Raw genomic sequence first — 13,853 nt, 5'->3', positions numbered from 1 at the left:
TCCCTGAGTCCTGGGATGGAGCCCTGTGTTGGGCTCCCTGCTAAATGGGAGTCTGCTTCTCCCTCTCCCTCTGCCCCTGCTCGTACTCTCTCTCATTCACTCTCTTAAATAAAATCTTTAAAAATAAATAAATAAACTCGCCAATTTGATACAGCATACCTCCCTTTACTAGATCTTATTCATTTTCCTACTCTCATCATGGTAACTCAGTCAAAAGAACCCTCAGAACAATGCAAAAATTGCAGAATATTTCAGAAATATAGTTAAGCTTAAATGGGTCATTTTTCTCTCCCCATACTAATTTCATTTTGATTTTAAATTTCCATTAAAAAATTATTCTGAGAGGCCACATGTTCTTTCAGAAGACTTCAGAGAAGCAAACCCTACCCAGTTAATGTTTTAAGTTGTCGTCAAATCTCCTGACAATTTCACCATTTCACTTTAAATGCTGTTCAAAAGCCACCCTCACTAAATTGGAATCAACAGGCACCTCTCAGGGAGCTAGCCTAAGATGTACCACCAACTTCCACAGTTTCAACTTCTATCCCCAAAGTTTTAGCTATGGCTATGAGCATTTTCCTAAGAGCTTTCCAACTACCTGCTAGACATTTCCATGCACAAGGTTCATCGTGTCACTCATCATTATCTATAGAACAAGGGTCAACCACTTACCCTAAGTATTTAGCGCTCTCCCCTTCTAATCCTAACCTATGTTCCCAGATAGTATTATCCCCACTTCTCCAGGCAAGTTGGTCTACTCAGGGTCTGAAGCTTGCCAATGTTACTGATCCCATATGGAATGCCCTCCTCCTCCTTTCTACTTATCCTAATTTCACCTTTCTTCAGAGCCTCCTTCAAACACCAGTTCCTAACAATAGCATCTATCTGTATCATGCATTTATTGCTTTCAATTTCTATTTATCTTCTCTGGTATAATTATGTTAACTCCCCAACTAGAACTCTAAGCTTCCTGGGGAAAGCTCAGCAAAGTCTGGCAGAGTATTTTGCAGTGAGCTTAGTAATAAGAGCTAACATTTATGGAACACATAATGTGTGCTAGATAAAATGCTAAGTGCTTTCCACATATTAGTTCATTTAATCCACGTAAAAAACTCATGAGATAGTTACTGTCCCTAATTCCAGATGATAAAATGGAAACTTAGAATGGTGATTTACCTGTCCAAGTTACAAAACTAGTAAATGCCAGATCTAAGACCTAATTTCAGGTTTGTCTAATTCTAAAGCTGTCTTTTTGTTAGACTCATACAAGCAGATCCTCTTGTTCTACTTGATCCATACAGCCTACGACACAGTTTGGGCTTCAAAGGTATGAAAAGAGGGAAAATTGTGGCTCAGCAACTTTTCTCTCTCCCATTGATACAAAGCTTTTATACAATGACCTTTGCCTGAAAACCAGAGATAAGCTCTAACCAAGGGATTCCAAATTCCACCCATGGGCAAGACCCAATCCTACTCCAAGGTGTTCTAAAAATAATATGTCTTCAAGAGAATGAATCATCAAAAGAACTGATTTTAGTCCTCAAGGATCCCAAGAGCAACACTGGTCCAGGCCTTAAAGTGATGGAGAGAAGCTTTCTTTGCCATAATCTGCTTTAACAGCCAGTAATTTATAGGTGCTGTACAAGTTAATGATCAGAGGGATCATCAGAAAAGGAAGGGCAACGGTCAGTATGTCTACCCAGGTAGCCCGTGGGTCTTAGTATTTGAAACCAAATGGTGTTTGTGTAATGTTAGTGCCTAACATTCACAGACATTAGACTTTACCAAACTCTTTCACCTTTATCATCTCACTCGATGTTAACAGCCCTGTACAGTGGATAGACAACGTAGGGCCCTCACACTCACTTCTCCAGATTGTGCAATGCACCAGAAGGCTAGCCTCTGAGGCTAGTGGAGAATGAAATCTAGTACGTGTTCTGCTCACCCAGCTCATGAACCTTAATGTAGAGCTGCATCTACTTGGAAAAAGAGGCACCTTTTCCTAATTTCCACAAAGGGACTGTATGAACAGGTAACAGTCCCAAGGATAACCATTGGGATCCCTACTTTAAAGATGTGGATGTCAATTATACCTAAATACAGCTAGAAAAATTAAAAATAAAGATGTGGAAACCCAGGTTCAAAGATGTTTCAAGATATAGTTAATACGTAGTGGATCTAAGATTAGGATTCAGGTCTTCCAACTCACTAGGTAACACATTTTGTCAACGACACTATAAGTTTCCCATTGGTTCAGTTTAATGCAGGTGATCTCTGTCTTCTCATGTGGCAGACCTGTATCTTCAGCACTTTGCTACAAATGGCTGAACCAAAATCCACAGCTTTTTGGTGTAGCTCTGTCCTGAGGCCATAGCTGTTCTCTTATTGAGGAAACTAAGAATCAGATACATGTGTCAACTGTACCAAGAGGGATACTTTAGATGGATCTCCCACCACTTTTGGAAAAGCACATTGGACCACCTGCCCTAATGTTAATGGATCATACACCATCACAGTGGCAGGGAATCAACATTATTAATATTATGGGAGGTGGTATGTGGAAAGGACATTGGATATGAAATCCAATTATCTAAGTTTAGATACCAGCATTACCACTTGTTAGCTGCCTGGCCCTGGGAGATAACAAAAACAAATATTTATTAAGCACACACTATTTGCTTTGTCATGTACTTTGTTTACATGATGAATAACTGCACACAACCCTAATAAGTTATGTGCCTTCATTATCCCCATTTCGCAGATGAAAAATATTGAGGCTCTGAGAAGTCCAAGTAACTTACCCTACATTACACTGTTGGTAAGTGGAGAAGCCAGGATTTAAACCCTGCAATATGATTCTAAAACCCACGTTCTCAATTTCTCAGTCTCTGTTTCCTCTAGAATTAAATAGGGATTATAATAACAGCTGCCCTACCTAAATCAGAATTATATTAGTGTGTACGAGGGCATTTTTAATAAACTATAAAGCAGCAAAGGTCAATGTATGAAATCTAAAGCTAATACTGACAGGCAGATGTGTTTATCTGGAAGGTCTACACTCAAGTACATATTTCCTTGTCTCTTTTCCACTTAACACCAGGAGTCAAAAGACCTACGTTAAGCCCATGCTTCTTGTAGCAACAATGATCTTGCTATCTGGACATTTCATTTTTTTTTCTTTTTTTTTTTAAGATTTTTATTTATTTATTTGACAGAGAGAGACAGCCAGTGAGAGAGGGAACACAAGCAGGGGGAGTGGGAGAGGAAGAAGCAGCCTCCCAGTGTAGGAGCCTGATGTGGGGCTCAATCCCAGGACCCCGGGATCACGCCCTGAGCCAAAGGCAGATGCTTAACGACTGAGCCACCCAGGAGCCCCTATCCAGACATTTCTTATCCCACCTCTTTCTATAACCTGTGTTCCCTACTATGGAAGCAGGTACAGTAGGACATACATACCCTTAAAGTGCCACAGGATATAGATTTTATTAGTTTCAAAATCAGTGGATTGAGAGAATTTCTTCATCATCTAGTGATGACGATGATGATGATGATGATATTCGTACTAACTGATCATTTAGTCTACGTAGGCATCTAGGTAAGCATTTTATATGCCTTATCAGCTAATCCTCATAATAACTCGAGAGACAGAAGTTATCATTCTTCTCATTTTTCACATAAGGAAACTAGGGCTTAGAAATCCTAAGTAGGGACACCTGGGTGGCTCAGTCCTTTAAGCAGTTAAGCATCTGTCTTTGGCTCAGGTCATGATCCCAGGGTCACAAGATCGAGTCCCACATCGGGCTCCTTGCTCAGTGGGGAGCCTGCTTCTCCCTCCGCCTGCTGCTCCCCGCTTGTGCTCTCTTTCTCTCTCCTTCTCTCTCTCTCTCTCACGAATAAATGAAATCTTTTTTAAAAAAATGCTAAATAATTTGCCCAAGGTGATGTAAGTTGTGAATAAATAAGCTCAGGTCTATTTTGACTTCAAAACTCAAGCTCTAAAGCCTAGCGCTTATCCCTTATCTCCTGCCACACCCAGGCACAACCCAGAGGACTTACAACAGTGCCCACATTTTCTTCCTTACAATCAGGCTTCTGCCTCCCACTGCTTCTTACTTTAGTGACCATATATTTTCCAAACAAAAGTGAAAACATGTGGTCTGACAATCTTAAATAAACTCCAGAAAAATCTAGGTCCTGTGGTTGTTTGTCTTTCTCCTCCATACCTGACCACTGAAAACAAGCCCTATTCAGAGCATTCTTGGCTTTTCTTTTGAGCCCAGGCCTGCCTCATCTTAGTGTTAAACCATCTTCTTTAGTGTTAAACCGATCTTTACCGAAAAGTCTGAGAGTCTCTTAGAGAATGAAACCTCAATTAGCCTTATTATTCTGAAAAACTCCTCTCTCAGAAGAAAAAGATGAAAGGAAGAAAGGTTTTCCTTCCTCTTTTTTTTTTATTTTTTAAAAAAAGAAGTTCTTCAGACATCCCTTTGAAACATCCCACTCTTCTAGAAATGGTCTCTCCCGGGGAGAGCAGAGAGGAGGAAAAAGAGAAGTTTACCTGTTCTCTTAAGGGAAAGACATTATTATGCCTCTCCTTTTCATTTTTTAAAGTGTATTTATTAATTAATTTTATTTATTTAAGTAATCTCTATACCCAATGTGGGGCTCAAACTCAAGACCCCAAGACCAAGAGTCACATGTTCTTCCAACTGAGCCAGCCAGGTGCTCCTGCCTCTCCTTTATAAAGTGGCTCTTCATTGCTGTTTGCACTGTAGGTCCTCCCTACAAAAGAGAAGACAAAAAAAGAAAGCACAAACCCTAAATTTTATTTACAGAAATAATCTGCAAATTCATTCATTCAACATATTTATTGAGCACCTACTACGCAGTAGGCTCCCAAAATTCACTATTGCTCTCTTCCACCTAAATGCAAGATCAAGAACACTCAAAAGTAGTAAACAAGAAAGAAAAGTTCTTCTACATGGGGGAAGGGAGGAATGGTTGTTGAAAAAATAAAAATAAATAAGAAAATACCAGATAAAAATAAGTGCTACAGGGGCGCCTGGGTGGCACAGCGGTTAAGCGTCTGCCTTCGGCTCAGGGCATGATCCCGGCGTTCTGGGATCGAGCCCCACATCAGGCTCCTCCGCTATGAGCCTGCTTCTTCCTCTCCCACTCCCCCTGCTTGTGTTCCCTCTCTCGCTGGCTGCCTCTATCTGTCGAATAAATAAATAAAATCTTAAAAAAAAAAAATAAGTGCTACAAAGAACAAAAGGGTGATGTGACTGAGAGAATCTGGTAGGGTATTTAGATTAGATGATCGCTTAAATTCTCAATGACACCTGAATTAAGCTCCCTCCTGAATTAAAAGGACCCATCCATGCAAGGAGGAGGAATAAGCCTTGGAGCAGAGGTTGGCACACTTTTTCTGTAAAAGAGCCACGAAGTCAATATTACAGGCTTTGCAAGTCACATAAGTTCTCCTGAATATAACTGGTTTTGTTCTTGTTGTTGTAGTTGTTTTACAATCCTTTAGAAATGTAAAAATCATTCTTAGTCCTCTGAAGGTATAAAAATAAGCCTCTGGCAAAATTTGGCCCCTGCCTTAGTTTTCTGACCCGTTTTAGAAGAACATCTAATCTACTGTAGCTAGAGAGCAAGTAAACAATGAGGAAAGTGGTACAAGATGAGATCTGGAAGGTAGGCAGGAGCCAGATCATGTAGGGCCTTTTAGGCTAAGTTAAGATTTTGAATTTTTTTCTAAGTTCGATGGGAATCCCCTGGAGAATCTTAAGCAAAACAGTGACATGGTCTGCTTTAAGCTTTAAAAAGACCACTGTGGCTCTCTGTGGAGAATAGACTGTAGCTGGGGTCAGAGTAGAAGCAGAGTTGATTAGGGGGGCAGCTATTGTATCATCCAGGCCAGAAAAAACGAGGGTGGTGGTGGTACAGACAGAACGTGAACTGAATACCCTTAATGAAAGCTATGTATATCACTGATGAACAAAATCATGGATGGATTCTTGAAATTTTACCTTAAAATCACAACAGTAGTATAAAGAGCTTAGGTGGAGCTATAAATAGTATTAAGTTTGATTCATAGGAAAATGTTCATTACTCAAAATTTTAGCAATATTTTGACATTTTTGATTTATAGTTATTTGACTTTCAGGAAGATCATCTTTTTCTCTCTCCTCCTAGTGAAATGATTCACAGTATCTCCACTGATTCCTCATACTCATTATTTTCCCCTTTTCACCTAAATGAATTATAGACTTAGAATGTTCCTCTCATTTCAGATTGCACTGCAGTCAACCAAAAGATAACTACTCTTAAAATCTGAGAAACTTCCAACTTCTCTTGGCAATACACCCCTCTCTCTCAAAATTTCCACCATGAGGAAGTTGTAAATATAAGTGATTCTCACACTATCCAAAATCATTTCCTTGTTCTTTCTTTCATTAAAATACTGCAGAGGGGCACCAGGGTGGCTCAGTCAGTTAAGCGTCTGCCTTCAGCTCAGATCATGATCTCAGGGTCCTGGGATCCAGCCGAAGGTCAGGCTCCCTGCTCAGCGGGGAGTCTGCCTCTTCCTCTCCTTCTGCCCCCCTTTCCCGCTGGTGCACATACTCCCCCCCCCCCCGTCTCAAATAAATAAAATCTTTTTTAAAAAATACTGCCAAGTTTTGAAAATTCGTCAAGCTGTACATTTAGTTTGGGCATTTTTTTTTTTTTTTGTATATTTCTTATGACTTTTTTTAGAAATTGTGTGTGGGGGTGGAATATCCAGATACACAGAGAGGTTCCAATGATCACAACCTTTAAGGGGTAGGCAGATTAGACCATGTCATATGTTGAGCTTCTTGGAGGCAGATTCTGAGACCAAGTTTTGCATGCAAATGTTTTATTGCAGATAGGACACAATTGGCAAATACATCTACAATGAAATGAAGAAGGCAGGGAAAGTCAGAGAGATACATTGACCCCCAAACTGGTTACAACTGAGTACTCAGCAGATCTTGTGATGAGCTCTGGAGCTGAAATGGCCCTCAGACTTGCCTCAAACGAGGCAAGGAAGCTAAACCTTTGCATCTTAAATCAGCCAGTCACTGACTGTGGGTTCCCGGGAACATAACCTAAAGTGAGGGAGTTCCCTGCATCCTAAAGGAATGCCCAGTAAAACAAACAAACAAACAAAAAAAACACCTTCACATTCACACCATGGGGAGCTAGTATTTCCATCAGCTATGGGATAAGCACTTCAGCTATGAAGAGAGGATCTGGGTTGAAGCATCACAGTATCCACTACAGAGGGATATTCAGGTATTCTCGTATAGTCAGTTTTACTGTTTAATGCTTATCATGGTGCATAGTATTTTACCATGGGTATATAGTATTTTAATTAAAATACTCTAGTAAAGTTTAGTATGTTAAATATACTAATTACCATGCTAATTAGTATTTTCACTAAAACACTAAGTTTTACTATGTAATATAGTATCTTACTATTGAGCACACAGCATTTTTATTAAAAATAAACAGCATTCATGTTAAAATATTTAGGAACACACTTTTAAAAAATACTGCTAGAGAGGCGCCTGGGTGGCGCAGTCATTAAACGTCTGCCTTCGGCTCAGGGCGTGATCCCGGTATTCTGGGATTGAGCCCCACATCAGGTTCCTCCACTAGGAGCCTGCTTCTTCCTCTCCCACTCCCCCTGCTTGTGTTCCCTCTCTCGCTGGCTGTCTCTGTCAAATAAATAAATAAAATCTTTAAAAAAAAAATACTGCTAGAAAAGTGACTCAAGTACCATTTCAACTGTGCACCATTATGCAGCTGATGATTAAACCTAAGCCATTTTTCACTCTTGGTTCTTTTCTATCAAGTCATATGGCTCCTTCTGTGATAAGACTCCTCTATCCTCTTCTGTCACTGCCACCAATTCTGGTTCCCACCTACATCTCCTCAAACCTAAAATGCCTCTTGTGTCCAATTTCACCCAAGTTGCTCCACTGCATGACTTGCATTAATTCCTCAAACAGTCATTGAAAGTCTGTATAAGGCTTTGGGGAAATAACTTTGGGCAAGAAGACACAATCCCTCCATCTCTTACAAACATTAATTTTCAGTGAGTGAGGTCTTAGTCAATATCATGATAAATAATTTCACAGAAGTTGGGATAAAAATGCTATGAAAAAGTACCAGATGTATGAAACCATATGATGTCAGGATCTGGATTAGGAGGTCAGGGTGTTTTCTAAAGTAAGCAAAATGAGTCTTAAAGAACAAAAGAATAAAGTTCAAAGGAAGTATGTTCCATGCAAAGAGAATAGCTTCTGGCTACCTTCAGGCTCTGGAGAGAAGGTGCACAGTGTACTCAAGGAACTAAGGGAGAAAGCCAGTAGCCACATTCTGGAGCTTAGGGTTCAGCTGGGAAACTGGTAAGTAAGCAAGGGCAATATAAAGCCATTAGAAGTAGGATTTTATTTTGCTTTTTTAAAAATCTTTTCATCTTGAGATAATTTCACAATTGCAAAATTATAAAAAATAATTTCCTTATACTTTTCAACCACATTCTCCAAATGTTAACAACTTAAGTGACCACAGAATCACCAAAATCAATTGATTCTACACTTATTATCTAACTTACAGACCTTATTTTACCAATTGCTCCACTAATGTCCCTTCTAAGAATCCAATCTAGGATCACACATTGCTTTCATTGTCATGTCTCCTTAGTTTCCTTTATTTTTTTTTCCCTTAGTTTCCTTTAAATAGGATAGTTCCTCAGTGTTTATCTTTCATTGCCTTGACACTTTTGAGAAGTACAGGCCAGTTATTAGGTAGAATGTACTTCAATTATGGTTTATCTAATGTCTCCTCATGATCAAATTCAGGTTATACATTTTTACCACAAAAGGGATGTTGTCCTTCTCAGTGCATCATTTCAGAGGGAACATCATATGATGTGGATTTGTCCCACTGTGCTATTAATGTTGATCACTTGGTTAGGATAGTGTCTGCCAGATTTCTCCACTGTAAAACTATTCACTTTTGACTTAAATATCTTTGAGAAGATCCTTTTTTTTTTTTTTAAGATTTACTTATTTTAGAGCGAGCGAGAGAGAGAGAGAGAGAGTGCGCGCATGAGTCAGGGGAGGGACAAAGGAAGAGAATCTTCAAGCAGACTCCCCACTGAGCTCAGAGCCCTACAATGGGCTCAGTCTCAGGACCCATAAGATCACGACATGAGCTGAAATCAAGAGTCGGACGTTTAACCAACTGAGCCATCCAAGCATCCCATCTTTGGGAAGATATTTTCTATGTGAATATTCTGTTTCTCAACATACTTTCACCCAATAATTTTAGCATCCATTAACGATTCTTACCTGCATCAATTATTTCTGTGGTATTTGCAAACAGTGATCTGCTCTTTTCATCAACTCTTCTACATTAACTGTAATGCTACTCTAAGGAAGAGTTTTTCTTTCTCCCCTATTTATTCATTTATTTTTATCAGTAATGACTCATGGATTCATATTTTATTCCATGAGTTGTAATTTATTACTATTACTATTCTGTCACTAAAATGTCCCCTGTTCCATTGGAATCCCTTCAGGTTGATTGCGAGGTCTTTTTTTTTTTAGCACATCCCTACTTTATGGCACTGCAGATGTTCCAGCTCATGTACTTTTCCTGCCCCAGTTTGGAATTAGCAAAGAGATAATTTCTCTAAAGAGCCTAGGTTGAGACACCTCTTGGTATATTCACTAGTTTGGGGGTGTCATTGCCTTAGGCTCTCTCAGAAGATAGAACTAAAAAGTATATTTATGCATACATCTATTAAATCATGAGTTTGTATTGATACATCCAATTCCAATCAAACATTACAGGGTTCATTATAACCTTAGAAGTGTCATTTTTTTTTCTTTTTTTTGAGAGAGAGAGAGTGCATGCCCGCCACTGTGAGTGGGGGAAGGGGAAGATGGGGAGGGAGATGGAGATAGAATCTTAAGCAGACTCCACACTGAGTGCAGAGCCCAACATGGGGCTCCATTTCACAACCCTGGGATCCTGACCTGAGCTGAAACCAAGAGTTGGACGTTTAACCCACTGAGCCACCCAGGTGCCCCAGAAGGGTCCTTTTTTTTTTTTTTTTTACTTCAATAAATATTTACTGAACACCTGCCATTGGCCTGGTTCTGTGCTAGATATTGAGGATATAATATTGAACAAAATCGGTATGGTCCCTTGGTCCCTGTCCCTGCCCTCTTGAAGCTTAGATTCTAGAAGGTCCAATTTATTAATTATTCCCCTTTTCTCCAAAATTGCTAAATTTAAATTTATGCTTTTCACTGGTGCTTAACCAGTGGAGGAGTGGTTTGAATTGGGTCTTGAAGGAGTATGTAGATATATGAAGAGAAAGAGTGTCAACTTTTACGGAATGCTTGCTTAAGGCTAGAAACTTCTCACCTAAACCCCATAGCCCCATTTGAGAGGTGAGAAAATGGAGACCTCTCCTTACCTCCACGGTAAGGATTTAAACAGGCCACAGAAGGATTTTAAGCAGGTAACATGACCAGTTCTACATTTCTTTTCTTTCCTTTTCTTTTCTTTTTAGTTTACACTTCTTAAGGGGTCATTCTACTGGAGAATCAAAGGAAGAAAGATTGTCAAATTGTCAAAGGCCAACTGTCACATCAGTTGAAGGGGGGGTGAAAGAAAATGTGGAGAGACCAATTTAAGGCTGTTAAGTAGTCCAAGGTAAGAGATGACAGTCAACTGGACTGAGGTGAAGGCAGGAAGAATGGAAACAACTATATTTGAGAAATATTTAGGAGATAAATGGACCATTTGGGTGACTGACCGAAGGGTAGGAGGATAAGGGAGAAAAATGACTCAAGGAGGACTCCTAGGTTTCTCAGAGTATGTACAAAATACTGGTTCACATCTCCATATATTATAAACATGACTACGTCTCTTCCATTAAACTGTAAACAACCTGATGACAAGAACAGTGTAACAGTGTATGATTCATATCTTTGTATCCCCAATATCTCCTACAGTGTCTGGTACATAGTTGGAGCTCAAGAAATGTTGAATAAATGATTGAATGGATGATCTTCCTCAGAATTACCAAGTTGAGATTTCAGCTGTAGAGATTTAAATTAGATAAAACACCCTCATAAAGGCCTAAAACTCCCTACACAGAGGAAAAGTACGTATGCTGAATATCTATCCTCCCAAAAGGGTATAATAGACCATATTCCTGGTCTATTAGTTTATTATATATACTTTCTCTTCTATCATAAATTCATCTTACCCAAGACTTAAAACACAGAAGCTATAAAATAGAGCTAAGTGTTTGGTTTTAACAATGAATTTCACTTTGCACCTATCAGATTGCCAAAAATTAATGCCTGTTAATTGCCTATCCCTGGCAGGGCATGGAGGTAAGGAGAGGTCTCCATTTTCTCACCTCTCAAATGGGGCTATGGGGTTTAGGTGAGAAGTTTCTAGCCTTAAGCAAGCATTCCGTAAAAGTTGACACTCTTTCTCTTCATATATCTACATACTCCTTCAAGACCCAATTCAAACCACTCCTCCAACTAGGAAACCTGCCCAGACCACCAATATGCAGCAATCTCTTTTTCCTTCTCTGAGCTCGTGGAATACTTATCTAATAAAATTCTTCAAAAATTAATCAAGGGTAGTACTGTGATTGCTCTTGTAAAAAATCGCTTTCTTTTTTACTTGTTATTTAGCTACTCACATACTCATACACTGTTCTCCAGTGAAGTCAGATATGTCTTCATACATCAATGTGAAGTCAGCTATGCCACTTATTTGCTATGACTTCATCTTCCCAATTTTCAATGTTCTCATCTGTAAAACGGGAGACATAGATACCTATCTGGTAAGGTTGTTGTTAGGATTTGAAATAATGTGTGTAAAGGGTCCAGCATATGCCACATATTTGGTATTCAACAAATAGATGCCAACAAGCACCAGTGAGGGCAGTTGTCAGACCTTTTCCAAATTTCAATCCTGTCCCAGATATAGCACTTCACAGAGTGCCTCACACATGACTGCTGCTTGATATTTAGTTTATTTTTACTCCACCTTTTCCAAAAAAGATTTAAGGCAGCTAGGTGTTCAACAAATATTTGTTAAATGATTACGAGCCACACTTTCCAGTCAGATGTTTTTTCTTCCTTTCAGCTTTTTCCATAATAAGCAAAACACCACAATATTGTGACTTTTTAAAAGTTTTTAATCATCCTTCACTTGCACCAAGGATTTCTTCTGTTACTTTTTAATCTAACTAAACAAACAAAAAAAATTTAACTATAAAATATATGCTCATGGTGAAAATGAAAACGTTATGAGGTAATAAAATGAAAAGCAGGCTCCTCTCCCCATATTCAGTCTTACCATCCAGAGGTAATATTTTTTAAAAAGCAATTTCCTATGTATTCTTCTAGAAATCTCCTTACATATACATCCTAAAGTTAAAATAAAATAAAACAAGTGAATGGGATAGTACTATAGAGACTATCAACTACCTGCTTTTTTCACTTAATATATAGGTAGTATTTATTGGTTTTGGGGTCTGGCAACTATCTTACCTTCTTTAAAGGTTTAAAGATTTTCTTAAAGATTTTCCCTGATTAATATCTTATTAATATAAGCTCCACAAGGGTCTTTTCATCTCTGTTGCTCTACTCTATCCCCAGCACCTAAATAAAACCTGAAACATAAGCATATGGTCAATAAGTATTTGCTAATGAATGTACTTCCTTTTGAGGAATTGCCTTCATTCATTTAAGGTATACTGCCCACTCTTAGCCAAGTGGCAAGAAAGATTGATTAGATGCTCCATCCTTAGATTTTGAACTGTGAGCAGAATAAAAACAGTTATAGTTTCTTCATTCCAGGGCTGAACCCATTTAAGGATGAGGAATGTTCCTGCTATCAATATTCTCTGGGGTGGCTGCTACTTCACTGTCCTAGCCTGGATCTCCTGCCTTACCTCCAATCTTGTGAACTAACGCATATCTTCCCAATGATTTTCCCTTCTGTCGTTAGTTCAGCATTTCTCAACCTCAGCACTAGTGGCATTTTTTTTAATTTTCTTTTTTTTAAGTAAGCTCTACACCCCACGTGGGGCTCAAACTCACAACCCCGAGATCAAGAGTACCATGCTCCACTGACTGAGCCAGCCAGGTGCCCTAGCACTGCTGACATTTTGAGCTACATAATTCTTTGTTCTGAGGGGCTCTTCTGTGCATTGCATATGTTTAGCAGCATTACTGGTCTCTACCCACCAGATGCCAGTAGCATCCCCTGGTGTAACAATCAAAAATGTCTCCAGACATTAACAAATGTCCCCTAAAGGGTCTGAATTAGCTAGCTGATTTCTTTGGAACAAAAAAATAAAATAAAATAAAATCCTAACTGATGGCTACTATATCTTTGGCAATTTTTCCTATGGCCTGTATAGAAATATCTCATTTGTTTAAATATCTCAGCTATATCATATTATATGATATAATTTTTAACTATACGTTATTAAAACAGTCTACTAATAATGGATTTCAAGGTTTTTCTCTGGCGTTATTTTATAATTTTTTAGAAGATTTTATTTTTAAGTAATCTTTACAACTCAACATGGGGCTTGAACTCACAACCCCAAGATCAAGAGTCACTTTTTCTACCAACTGAGGCAGCCAGGTGCCTTATCTGAAGTTACTTTAAACAGCAGCTTTATGGAGATATAACGCTATATAATTCATCCACTGAAAGTTTACAATTCAATGGCTTTTAGTGTACTCAGAGTTGCAATCCTCACT

The 13,853-nt window shown here is 38.8% G+C and overlaps 1 protein-coding gene across 3 annotated transcripts in view; it reads right to left on the bottom strand.

Annotated features, from left to right (window-relative positions):
* The window catches only part of CPEB3 (cytoplasmic polyadenylation element binding protein 3), a 180,060-nt gene that overhangs the window by 158,597 nt on the left and 7,610 nt on the right, over window positions 1-13,853 (bottom strand). The window contains exon 2 of one of the 3 annotated variants that reach the window (XM_087862907.1): window positions 11,774-11,886. The exons of the other annotated variants lie outside the window; for them this stretch is intronic. The gene's annotated coding sequence lies outside the window, so the exon portion shown is untranslated. The remainder of the gene's footprint in view (window positions 1-11,773; window positions 11,887-13,853) is intronic. 3 annotated transcript variants of the gene reach the window in all.

The sequence above is a fragment of the Ursus americanus genome, chromosome 6, assembly GCF_024610735.1.
Source record: "Ursus americanus isolate L20-20 chromosome 6, mUrsAme1.1.p, whole genome shotgun sequence".
NCBI lineage: Eukaryota > Metazoa > Chordata > Mammalia > Carnivora > Ursidae > Ursus > Ursus americanus.
This window is presented reverse-complemented; position numbering and strand designations above follow the sequence as displayed.